General features: G+C 61.2%; 10 non-coding genes across 10 annotated transcripts; all 10 read right to left on the reverse strand.

Annotated features, from left to right (window-relative positions):
• Nucleotides 1-473: 473 nt before the first annotated feature.
• LOC148807802 (U2 spliceosomal RNA) lies at nucleotides 474-664 on the reverse strand. The gene has a single exon (XR_016088760.1). It is a non-coding gene; the product is annotated as a U2 spliceosomal RNA (small nuclear RNA).
• Nucleotides 665-1,441: 777 nt separating this feature from the next.
• LOC148807803 (U2 spliceosomal RNA) lies at nucleotides 1,442-1,632 on the reverse strand. The gene has a single exon (XR_016088762.1). It is a non-coding gene; the product is annotated as a U2 spliceosomal RNA (small nuclear RNA).
• Nucleotides 1,633-2,409: 777 nt separating this feature from the next.
• LOC148807804 (U2 spliceosomal RNA) lies at nucleotides 2,410-2,600 on the reverse strand. Its single transcript, XR_016088763.1, has one exon. It is a non-coding gene; the product is annotated as a U2 spliceosomal RNA (small nuclear RNA).
• A 779-nt stretch (nucleotides 2,601-3,379) lies between these two features.
• LOC148807805 (U2 spliceosomal RNA) lies at nucleotides 3,380-3,570 on the reverse strand. Its single transcript, XR_016088764.1, has one exon. It is a non-coding gene; the product is annotated as a U2 spliceosomal RNA (small nuclear RNA).
• A 791-nt stretch (nucleotides 3,571-4,361) lies between these two features.
• Nucleotides 4,362-4,552, reverse strand: LOC148807806 (U2 spliceosomal RNA). The gene has a single exon (XR_016088765.1). It is a non-coding gene; the product is annotated as a U2 spliceosomal RNA (small nuclear RNA).
• A 789-nt stretch (nucleotides 4,553-5,341) lies between these two features.
• On the reverse strand, nucleotides 5,342-5,532 carry LOC148807807 (U2 spliceosomal RNA). The gene has a single exon (XR_016088766.1). It is a non-coding gene; the product is annotated as a U2 spliceosomal RNA (small nuclear RNA).
• A 777-nt stretch (nucleotides 5,533-6,309) lies between these two features.
• On the reverse strand, nucleotides 6,310-6,500 carry LOC148807808 (U2 spliceosomal RNA). The gene has a single exon (XR_016088767.1). It is a non-coding gene; the product is annotated as a U2 spliceosomal RNA (small nuclear RNA).
• A 777-nt stretch (nucleotides 6,501-7,277) lies between these two features.
• On the reverse strand, nucleotides 7,278-7,468 carry LOC148807809 (U2 spliceosomal RNA). The gene has a single exon (XR_016088768.1). It is a non-coding gene; the product is annotated as a U2 spliceosomal RNA (small nuclear RNA).
• Nucleotides 7,469-8,250: 782 nt separating this feature from the next.
• On the reverse strand, nucleotides 8,251-8,441 carry LOC148807810 (U2 spliceosomal RNA). Its single transcript, XR_016088769.1, has one exon. It is a non-coding gene; the product is annotated as a U2 spliceosomal RNA (small nuclear RNA).
• A 791-nt stretch (nucleotides 8,442-9,232) lies between these two features.
• On the reverse strand, nucleotides 9,233-9,425 carry LOC148807811 (U2 spliceosomal RNA). Its single transcript, XR_016088823.1, has one exon. It is a non-coding gene; the product is annotated as a U2 spliceosomal RNA (small nuclear RNA).
• Nucleotides 9,426-12,185: the final 2,760 nt, after the last annotated feature.

The following is a 12,185-nucleotide window of genomic DNA, read 5'->3' on the forward strand; positions in this document are numbered from 1 at the left end:
TCGGCACCTGCGGGCAGAGGCAAGGGGCAGCGCTCTCTCGGGAGGGACGGGGACACACACACACCTGCCTGCCTGCCGAAAAAAAGAAAGAAAAGGTGTATATACTAAGTTTTTTGGAGGGAAAACGGCCGGCTGTCGAAAGGGGCCCGCCTGCAAGGACGGGGACACACACACACACACACACACACACACACACACACACACACACACACAGCCACGCCTGCCTCCCTGGAAAAAGGAGGAAAAAACTAAGTTTTTTGGAGGGAAAACGCACGGGAGCCGAAAAGGGGGCCGGCCTGCTTGCCGAGAGAGTCGAGGCGCGGGAAAGTGCACGGAGGGAGCACGGGAACGGGGAGGGGGAGAGAGAGAGACACAGAGACGCACAGATGGACGAGAGACGAGACCGGAGAGGAAGGAGCTCCGGTCCACCTCGCTTGCTTGCTAGCTACGTCTGTCTTTTCACCGCTGAGAGAAGGTAGTGCACCGTTCCCGGAGGCGCTGCAATACCGGGCCGATGCGTGGAGAGGACGGAGCAAGCTCCTGATCCAGCTCCCTGTTCCAAAAATCCGTTTAATATGTGGTCCCCCGATGGGGGACGTATCAGATATTAAACTGATAAGAACAGATACTACACTTGATCTTAGCCAAAAGGCCGAGAAGCGATGCCCGACGCCGGCCTTGGGCGGGCGCGCGGGCGTCCGGCTGGCGCGCAGCGGCGCAGGCCGACGCCTCTGGAGCCCGGTCCGCACGCGGCTGCCGGCCGCCCGGACTCCGCTCTCCCCCTCTCTTGCCTGCCTGCTTGCTCGCCTGCCTGCCCGCCAGTCCCGGGCGGGGGCCCTGCTCTTTGATCTCCTGTCAACGGCCCGACAACGACCGCAGCCGCGGGGGGCGCCAGCCGGCCGGCCTCCTTAGCTTAGGCCCCTCCCACCAGCAGCAGCCGTGCCGAGTGAGCTGCAAGCGAAAGCGGACCGTCGGCACCTGCGGGCAGAGGCAAGGGGCAGCGCTCTCTCGGGAGGGACGGGGACACACACACACCTGCCTGCCTGCCGAAAAAAAGAAAGAAAAGGTGTATATACTAAGTTTTTTGGAGGGAAAACGGCCGGCTGTCGAAAGGGGCCCGCCTGCAAGGACGGGGACACACACACACACACACACACACACACACACACACACACACACAAGCCACGCCTGCCTCCCTGGAAAAAGGAGGAAAAAACTAAGTTTTTTGGAGGGAAAACGCACGGGAGCCGAAAAGGGGGCCGGCCTGCTTGCCGAGAGAGTCGAGGCGCGGGAAAGTGCACGGAGGGAGCACGGGAACGGGGAGGGGGAGAGAGAGAGACACAGAGACGCACAGATGGACGAGAGACGAGACCGGAGAGGAAGGAGCTCCGGTCCACCTCGCTTGCTTGCTAGCTACGTCTGTCTTTTCACCGCTGAGAGAAGGTAGTGCACCGTTCCCGGAGGCGCTGCAATACCGGGCCGATGCGTGGAGAGGACGGAGCAAGCTCCTGATCCAGCTCCCTGTTCCAAAAATCCGTTTAATATGTGGTCCCCCGATGGGGGACGTATCAGATATTAAACTGATAAGAACAGATACTACACTTGATCTTAGCCAAAAGGCCGAGAAGCGATGCCCGACGCCGGCCTTGGGCGGGCGCGCGGGCGTCCGGCTGGCGCGCAGCGGCGCAGGCCGACGCCTCTGGAGCCCGGTCCGCACGCGGCTGCCGGCCGCCCGGACTCCGCTCTCCCCCTCTCTTGCCTGCCTGCTTGCTCGCCTGCCTGCCCGCCAGTCCCGGGCGGGGGCCCTGCTCTTTGATCTCCTGTCAACGGCCCGACAACGACCGCAGCCGCGGGGGGCGCCAGCCGGCCGGCCTCCTTAGCTTAGGCCCCTCCCACCAGCAGCAGCCGTGCCGAGTGAGCTGCAAGCGAAAGCGGACCGTCGGCACCTGCGGGCAGAGGCAAGGGGCAGCGCTCTCTCGGGAGGGACGGGGACACACACACACCTGCCTGCCTGCCGAAAAAAAGAAAGAAAAGGTGTATATACTAAGTTTTTTGGAGGGAAAACGGCCGGCTGTCGAAAGGGGCCCGCCTGCAAGGACGGGGACACACACACACACACACACACACACACACACACACACACACACAAGCCACGCCTGCCTCCCTGGAAAAAGGAGGAAAAAACTAAGTTTTTTGGAGGGAAAACGCACGGGAGCCGAAAAGGGGGCCGGCCTGCTTGCCGAGAGAGTCGAGGCGCGGGAAAGTGCACGGAGGGAGCACGGGAACGGGGAGGGGGAGAGAGAGAGACACAGAGACGCACAGATGGACGAGAGACGAGACCGGAGAGGAAGGAGCTCCGGTCCACCTCGCTTGCTTGCTAGCTACGTCTGTCTTTTCACCGCTGAGAGAAGGTAGTGCACCGTTCCCGGAGGCGCTGCAATACCGGGCCGATGCGTGGAGAGGACGGAGCAAGCTCCTGATCCAGCTCCCTGTTCCAAAAATCCGTTTAATATGTGGTCCCCCGATGGGGGACGTATCAGATATTAAACTGATAAGAACAGATACTACACTTGATCTTAGCCAAAAGGCCGAGAAGCGATGCCCGACGCCGGCCTTGGGCGGGCGCGCGGGCGTCCGGCTGGCGCGCAGCGGCGCAGGCCGACGCCTCTGGAGCCCGGTCCGCACGCGGCTGCCGGCCGCCCGGACTCCGCTCTCCCCCTCTCTTGCCTGCCTGCTTGCTCGCCTGCCTGCCCGCCAGTCCCGGGCGGGGGCCCTGCTCTTTGATCTCCTGTCAACGGCCCGACAACGACCGCAGCCGCGGGGGGCGCCAGCCGGCCGGCCTCCTTAGCTTAGGCCCCTCCCACCAGCAGCAGCCGTGCCGAGTGAGCTGCAAGCGAAAGCGGACCGTCGGCACCTGCGGGCAGAGGCAAGGGGCAGCGCTCTCTCGGGAGGGACGGGGACACACACACACCTGCCTGCCTGCCGAAAAAAAGAAAGAAAAGGTGTATATACTAAGTTTTTTGGAGGGAAAACGGCCGGCTGTCGAAAGGGGCCCGCCTGCAAGGACGGGGACACACACACACACACACACACACACACACACACACACACACACACAAGCCACGCCTGCCTCCCTGGAAAAAGGAGGAAAAAACTAAGTTTTTTGGAGGGAAAACGCACGGGAGCCGAAAAGGGGGCCGGCCTGCTTGCCGAGAGAGTCGAGGCGCGGGAAAGTGCACGGAGGGAGCACGGGAACGGGGAGGGGGAGAGAGAGAGACACAGAGACGCACAGATGGACGAGAGACGAGACCGGAGAGGAAGGAGCTCCGGTCCACCTCGCTTGCTTGCTAGCTACGTCTGTCTTTTCACCGCTGAGAGAAGGTAGTGCACCGTTCCCGGAGGCGCTGCAATACCGGGCCGATGCGTGGAGAGGACGGAGCAAGCTCCTGATCCAGCTCCCTGTTCCAAAAATCCGTTTAATATGTGGTCCCCCGATGGGGGACGTATCAGATATTAAACTGATAAGAACAGATACTACACTTGATCTTAGCCAAAAGGCCGAGAAGCGATGCCCGACGCCGGCCTTGGGCGGGCGCGCGGGCGTCCGGCTGGCGCGCAGCGGCGCAGGCCGACGCCTCTGGAGCCCGGTCCGCACGCGGCTGCCGGCCGCCCGGACTCCGCTCTCCCCCTCTCTTGCCTGCCTGCTTGCTCGCCTGCCTGCCCGCCAGTCCCGGGCGGGGGCCCTGCTCTTTGATCTCCTGTCAACGGCCCGACAACGACCGCAGCCGCGGGGGGCGCCAGCCGGCCGGCCTCCTTAGCTTAGGCCCCTCCCACCAGCAGCAGCCGTGCCGAGTGAGCTGCAAGCGAAAGCGGACCGTCGGCACCTGCGGGCAGAGGCAAGGGGCAGCGCTCTCTCGGGAGGGACGGGGACACACACACACCTGCCTGCCTGCCGAAAAAAAGAAAGAAAAGGTGTATATACTAAGTTTTTTGGAGGGAAAACGGCCGGCTGTCGAAAGGGGCCCGCCTGCAAGGACGGGGACACACACACACACACACACACACACACACACACACACACACACACACACACACACACAAGCCACGCCTGCCTCCCTGGAAAAAGGAGGAAAAAACTAAGTTTTTTGGAGGGAAAACGCACGGGAGCCGAAAAGGGGGCCGGCCTGCTTGCCGAGAGAGTCGAGGCGCGGGAAAGTGCACGGAGGGAGCACGGGAACGGGGAGGGGGAGAGAGAGAGACACAGAGACGCACAGATGGACGAGAGACGAGACCGGAGAGGAAGGAGCTCCGGTCCACCTCGCTTGCTTGCTAGCTACGTCTGTCTTTTCACCGCTGAGAGAAGGTAGTGCACCGTTCCCGGAGGCGCTGCAATACCGGGCCGATGCGTGGAGAGGACGGAGCAAGCTCCTGATCCAGCTCCCTGTTCCAAAAATCCGTTTAATATGTGGTCCCCCGATGGGGGACGTATCAGATATTAAACTGATAAGAACAGATACTACACTTGATCTTAGCCAAAAGGCCGAGAAGCGATGCCCGACGCCGGCCTTGGGCGGGCGCGCGGGCGTCCGGCTGGCGCGCAGCGGCGCAGGCCGACGCCTCTGGAGCCCGGTCCGCACGCGGCTGCCGGCCGCCCGGACTCCGCTCTCCCCCTCTCTTGCCTGCCTGCTTGCTCGCCTGCCTGCCCGCCAGTCCCGGGCGGGGGCCCTGCTCTTTGATCTCCTGTCAACGGCCCGACAACGACCGCAGCCGCGGGGGGCGCCAGCCGGCCGGCCTCCTTAGCTTAGGCCCCTCCCACCAGCAGCAGCCGTGCCGAGTGAGCTGCAAGCGAAAGCGGACCGTCGGCACCTGCGGGCAGAGGCAAGGGGCAGCGCTCTCTCGGGAGGGACGGGGACACACACACACCTGCCTGCCTGCCGAAAAAAAGAAAGAAAAGGTGTATATACTAAGTTTTTTGGAGGGAAAACGGCCGGCTGTCGAAAGGGGCCCGCCTGCAAGGACGGGGACACACACACACACACACACACACACACACACACACACACACACACACACACACACAAGCCACGCCTGCCTCCCTGGAAAAAGGAGGAAAAAACTAAGTTTTTTGGAGGGAAAACGCACGGGAGCCGAAAAGGGGGCCGGCCTGCTTGCCGAGAGAGTCGAGGCGCGGGAAAGTGCACGGAGGGAGCACGGGAACGGGGAGGGGGAGAGAGAGAGACACAGAGACGCACAGATGGACGAGAGACGAGACCGGAGAGGAAGGAGCTCCGGTCCACCTCGCTTGCTTGCTAGCTACGTCTGTCTTTTCACCGCTGAGAGAAGGTAGTGCACCGTTCCCGGAGGCGCTGCAATACCGGGCCGATGCGTGGAGAGGACGGAGCAAGCTCCTGATCCAGCTCCCTGTTCCAAAAATCCGTTTAATATGTGGTCCCCCGATGGGGGACGTATCAGATATTAAACTGATAAGAACAGATACTACACTTGATCTTAGCCAAAAGGCCGAGAAGCGATGCCCGACGCCGGCCTTGGGCGGGCGCGCGGGCGTCCGGCTGGCGCGCAGCGGCGCAGGCCGACGCCTCTGGAGCCCGGTCCGCACGCGGCTGCCGGCCGCCCGGACTCCGCTCTCCCCCTCTCTTGCCTGCCTGCTTGCTCGCCTGCCTGCCCGCCAGTCCCGGGCGGGGGCCCTGCTCTTTGATCTCCTGTCAACGGCCCGACAACGACCGCAGCCGCGGGGGGCGCCAGCCGGCCGGCCTCCTTAGCTTAGGCCCCTCCCACCAGCAGCAGCCGTGCCGAGTGAGCTGCAAGCGAAAGCGGACCGTCGGCACCTGCGGGCAGAGGCAAGGGGCAGCGCTCTCTCGGGAGGGACGGGGACACACACACACCTGCCTGCCTGCCGAAAAAAAGAAAGAAAAGGTGTATATACTAAGTTTTTTGGAGGGAAAACGGCCGGCTGTCGAAAGGGGCCCGCCTGCAAGGACGGGGACACACACACACACACACACACACACACACACACACACACACACAAGCCACGCCTGCCTCCCTGGAAAAAGGAGGAAAAAACTAAGTTTTTTGGAGGGAAAACGCACGGGAGCCGAAAAGGGGGCCGGCCTGCTTGCCGAGAGAGTCGAGGCGCGGGAAAGTGCACGGAGGGAGCACGGGAACGGGGAGGGGGAGAGAGAGAGACACAGAGACGCACAGATGGACGAGAGACGAGACCGGAGAGGAAGGAGCTCCGGTCCACCTCGCTTGCTTGCTAGCTACGTCTGTCTTTTCACCGCTGAGAGAAGGTAGTGCACCGTTCCCGGAGGCGCTGCAATACCGGGCCGATGCGTGGAGAGGACGGAGCAAGCTCCTGATCCAGCTCCCTGTTCCAAAAATCCGTTTAATATGTGGTCCCCCGATGGGGGACGTATCAGATATTAAACTGATAAGAACAGATACTACACTTGATCTTAGCCAAAAGGCCGAGAAGCGATGCCCGACGCCGGCCTTGGGCGGGCGCGCGGGCGTCCGGCTGGCGCGCAGCGGCGCAGGCCGACGCCTCTGGAGCCCGGTCCGCACGCGGCTGCCGGCCGCCCGGACTCCGCTCTCCCCCTCTCTTGCCTGCCTGCTTGCTCGCCTGCCTGCCCGCCAGTCCCGGGCGGGGGCCCTGCTCTTTGATCTCCTGTCAACGGCCCGACAACGACCGCAGCCGCGGGGGGCGCCAGCCGGCCGGCCTCCTTAGCTTAGGCCCCTCCCACCAGCAGCAGCCGTGCCGAGTGAGCTGCAAGCGAAAGCGGACCGTCGGCACCTGCGGGCAGAGGCAAGGGGCAGCGCTCTCTCGGGAGGGACGGGGACACACACACACCTGCCTGCCTGCCGAAAAAAAGAAAGAAAAGGTGTATATACTAAGTTTTTTGGAGGGAAAACGGCCGGCTGTCGAAAGGGGCCCGCCTGCAAGGACGGGGACACACACACACACACACACACACACACACACACACACACACACAAGCCACGCCTGCCTCCCTGGAAAAAGGAGGAAAAAACTAAGTTTTTTGGAGGGAAAACGCACGGGAGCCGAAAAGGGGGCCGGCCTGCTTGCCGAGAGAGTCGAGGCGCGGGAAAGTGCACGGAGGGAGCACGGGAACGGGGAGGGGGAGAGAGAGAGACACAGAGACGCACAGATGGACGAGAGACGAGACCGGAGAGGAAGGAGCTCCGGTCCACCTCGCTTGCTTGCTAGCTACGTCTGTCTTTTCACCGCTGAGAGAAGGTAGTGCACCGTTCCCGGAGGCGCTGCAATACCGGGCCGATGCGTGGAGAGGACGGAGCAAGCTCCTGATCCAGCTCCCTGTTCCAAAAATCCGTTTAATATGTGGTCCCCCGATGGGGGACGTATCAGATATTAAACTGATAAGAACAGATACTACACTTGATCTTAGCCAAAAGGCCGAGAAGCGATGCCCGACGCCGGCCTTGGGCGGGCGCGCGGGCGTCCGGCTGGCGCGCAGCGGCGCAGGCCGACGCCTCTGGAGCCCGGTCCGCACGCGGCTGCCGGCCGCCCGGACTCCGCTCTCCCCCTCTCTTGCCTGCCTGCTTGCTCGCCTGCCTGCCCGCCAGTCCCGGGCGGGGGCCCTGCTCTTTGATCTCCTGTCAACGGCCCGACAACGACCGCAGCCGCGGGGGGCGCCAGCCGGCCGGCCTCCTTAGCTTAGGCCCCTCCCACCAGCAGCAGCCGTGCCGAGTGAGCTGCAAGCGAAAGCGGACCGTCGGCACCTGCGGGCAGAGGCAAGGGGCAGCGCTCTCTTCTCTCGGGAGGGACGGGGACACACACACACCTGCCTGCCTGCCGAAAAAAAGAAAGAAAAGGTGTATATACTAAGTTTTTTGGAGGGAAAACGGCCGGCTGTCGAAAGGGGCCCGCCTGCAAGGACGGGGACACACACACACACACACACACACACACACACACACACACACACAAGCCACGCCTGCCTCCCTGGAAAAAGGAGGAAAAAACTAAGTTTTTTGGAGGGAAAACGCACGGGAGCCGAAAAGGGGGCCGGCCTGCTTGCCGAGAGAGTCGAGGCGCGGGAAAGTGCACGGAGGGAGCACGGGAACGGGGAGGGGGAGAGAGAGAGACACAGAGACGCACAGATGGACGAGAGACGAGACCGGAGAGGAAGGAGCTCCGGTCCACCTCGCTTGCTTGCTAGCTACGTCTGTCTTTTCACCGCTGAGAGAAGGTAGTGCACCGTTCCCGGAGGCGCTGCAATACCGGGCCGATGCGTGGAGAGGACGGAGCAAGCTCCTGATCCAGCTCCCTGTTCCAAAAATCCGTTTAATATGTGGTCCCCCGATGGGGGACGTATCAGATATTAAACTGATAAGAACAGATACTACACTTGATCTTAGCCAAAAGGCCGAGAAGCGATGCCCGACGCCGGCCTTGGGCGGGCGCGCGGGCGTCCGGCTGGCGCGCAGCGGCGCAGGCCGACGCCTCTGGAGCCCGGTCCGCACGCGGCTGCCGGCCGCCCGGACTCCGCTCTCCCCCTCTCTTGCCTGCCTGCTTGCTCGCCTGCCTGCCCGCCAGTCCCGGGCGGGGGCCCTGCTCTTTGATCTCCTGTCAACGGCCCGACAACGACCGCAGCCGCGGGGGGCGCCAGCCGGCCGGCCTCCTTAGCTTAGGCCCCTCCCACCAGCAGCAGCCGTGCCGAGTGAGCTGCAAGCGAAAGCGGACCGTCGGCACCTGCGGGCAGAGGCAAGGGGCAGCGCTCTCTCGGGAGGGACGGGGACACACACACACCTGCCTGCCTGCCGAAAAAAAGAAAGAAAAGGTGTATATACTAAGTTTTTTGGAGGGAAAACGGCCGGCTGTCGAAAGGGGCCCGCCTGCAAGGACGGGGACACACACACACACACACACACACACACACACACACACACACACACACACACACACACAAGCCACGCCTGCCTCCCTGGAAAAAGGAGGAAAAAACTAAGTTTTTTGGAGGGAAAACGCACGGGAGCCGAAAAGGGGGCCGGCCTGCTTGCCGAGAGAGTCGAGGCGCGGGAAAGTGCACGGAGGGAGCACGGGAACGGGGAGGGGGAGAGAGAGAGACACAGAGACGCACAGATGGACGAGAGACGAGACCGGAGAGGAAGGAGCTCCGGTCCACCTCGCTTGCTTGCTAGCTACGTCTGTCTTTTCACCGCTGAGAGAAGGTAGTGCACCGTTCCCGGAGGCGCTGCAATACCGGGCCGATGCGTGGAGAGGACGGAGCAAGCTCCTGATCCAGCTCCCTGTTCCAAAAATCCGTTTAATATGTGGTCCCCCGATGGGGGACGTATCAGATATTAAACTGATAAGAACAGATTTTTTTTTTTTTTTTTTTTTTTTTTTATTGAAAAACAGTTCATAAAGGTCAAACATTCAACAATCTTCACCAAACATAAACAACACAACCACAAATGTACAAACGAAACAAACCATCCCACAAACCAAACCCCCCATAACAAACCCATACCTCCACCCAGGGTAACACAAACTAACCATCCCGCACAGCATATCCTCATATCATACCACACCCAACCCACGTCAAACCCCCCAAGACATACATAACAAAGCAATAACATCCTTCGGCCCTCGCCCACAGTCCAAAATACGTCTCTACCCATACCCTTCCACAAACTGACACCAGAATGCTCCTTCCCTCATATCCATAATCCCGCCCTTCATGCAAATCATCCCGTCCCCTCCGCACCCTTTCCCCCCTTCATCCGCTCTTTCCTCCTTTTCAAAGCTGCATGAAGTTCATTCAACGCCCTAGCACACTCTATCTCCCTATCTCCTGACACCCTCACTGCCGTCACCCGAGACCCCTCAAGTTGATATTCGAACTTTAGAGAGTCATAAAACCTCTCCCGGGAATGCAGTTCCGCTATAATGCCCTCGTCACGAACATTACAATCCAATCTACAGGGTACTGTCCAAACGTCAGCACTACACCCCTCATCTACATCCCTGTCCCACGGAGTCTCCTTCCCCTTAGACCATTGAATACGATCTACCCGTGGTATGGCCCAACGGCCCAACACCTTCTGGAATTCTATAGCCCTAGCCTCCCTCTCTTGCCTCGTGTCCCGAACTACTCCAGATCCACCCTCCCCGGGTGTCTCTACTACCCCTTCACTACTCGCTGCTCCTAGTGATCCCTTACCAATCCCATCACTACTCGTCTGCCCTGTCGCATCCCCCACCTTTGCCTGACCTGGCGTCTCCCTGCCCGAACATTCCATCTCACCGTCCTCCTCCGAATCCTCCACAGCCAACACCTCAAAGGGGTTGGGGTCACCAACACTCATCCTACCCCCCTTAGCCTTACTCCGTTGTTCCTCCCCCTCCGGCTTCCTCTTCGACTTCCGCTTTGCTCTTATCTCCTGCGCCTCCTTCCTTCCTTCTTCCGCAGACATTACTTCTGCCCATGAAGCCCCTTCCACTAAACCTTTAGACCCTTCTCCCACCTTCCCTTCATCCTCCTGAACCTTCCCCCCAGAAGCCTCCGCCAAACCCACAACCATCGCCAAAGTCTGCGACAGACTCCCCCCTCCCATCTCCTCTCCCAGTGTCCCCACAGTTTCTGGCACGATATCCATATCGTCACCCCCCAAACCCTCAACCCGGCCAGTCACCTCCTCATCCCTCGATGTTCCTGCAACCCTGACTGTATCCTGCTTGTCCGTCCCCGGCTGCGCCCTCGAAGGCACTGGCCCCGCTGACGCAGCCTGTGCATATGTTCGAACCTTTCCCGAACACCGATTATACATGTGCCCCTTCTCGCCACATAGATTACACACAGGCTCTTTCTTACAGTTTGCCCCCACATGCCCCTCCTCCCCACACCTTCTACATATTATACATGGACAAGTTGCAACCACATGCCCCTCCTTACCACACCTCCGACAGCCACCTGGCTGACCCGGGTAAAACAGATACCCACGACTCGCACCAATCATAAAATTTGCTGGCGGATGCACCACGGCCCCCCCCAGTCCCGCACTGGCCCGGAAGCGGACTAAGTACCTCCGCCTGCAGTTCCAATAGCCGCCTGCATCAAAAACTTTATGTCCCGGACCCTGTACATCAACAAACCGCTTCAAAAAGAATCGCACCTCTTCCTCCGGCACAAAGGGGTCGAACACATGCACTTGCAATGGCCTCAACTCCCTTTCAAACAGCGGCTCCAAATAAAAAACATTCAGCGGTTCACAATCCTTGATTGCCAAAGCCTTCTCCCAAACCTTCCGACAAATCACAGCCGATGCCAAAGTAAGATCCACTGTACCTTTCCCCACAAAGTCCTGGAAACATAAAACATCCTCCACCTTCAAAGAAAAGGTCTCCACCAAAATCCGACGTGCAAACACCGCTCGATCCAAAAAAGTCCGTCCGACCTCCAAATCCCGCAGCACAAACCGCACAGAGTCCCTCATTCGTCCCTCCCGGGACCGAGGGTCTCCCGCCACCATTCCGCCACTCCGCTCGCCCATCGCCGCCTTCCCAGGAACAGGAATCCGTCAACCCGGTATCCTCCGACTCGTCTGCCTCCAACGCTCCCCTCACGCAGCAGTCCTCCGGCCCGGATACACAGCAACTCCAACTCCTCGTCAGCTCCTCGCCAGCTCCTCGTCCGCTCCTCGTCCGCTCCTCGTCCGCTCCTCCCGTCGCCTTCCCGACCCCCTGGACTAAGACCTCGGAATTGCGGGCTTGCCGGCTTAAACCTTGATCTTAGCCAAAAGGCCGAGAAGCGATGCCCGACGCCGGCCTTGGGCGGGCGCGCGGGCGTCCGGCTGGCGCGCAGCGGCGCAGGCCGACGCCTCTGGAGCCCGGTCCGCACGCGGCTGCCGGCCGCCCGGACTCCGCTCTCCCCCTCTCTTGCCTGCCTGCTTGCTCGCCTGCCTGCCCGCCAGTCCCGGGCGGGGGCCCTGCTCTTTGATCTCCTGTCAACGGCCCGACAACGACCGCAGCCGCGGGGGGCGCCAGCCGGCCGGCCTCCTTAGCTTAGGCCCCTCCCACCAGCAGCAGCCGTGCCGAGTGAGCTGCAAGCGAAAGCGGACCGTCGGCACCTGCGGGCAGAGGCAAGGGGCAGCGCTCTCTCGGGAGGGACGGGGACACA

The sequence above is a fragment of the Atractosteus spatula genome, unplaced genomic scaffold (genome assembly GCF_055471065.1).
Source record: "Atractosteus spatula isolate fAtrSpa1 unplaced genomic scaffold, fAtrSpa1.hap1 Scaffold_27, whole genome shotgun sequence".
Classification (NCBI taxonomy): Eukaryota; Metazoa; Chordata; class Actinopteri; order Semionotiformes; family Lepisosteidae; genus Atractosteus; species Atractosteus spatula.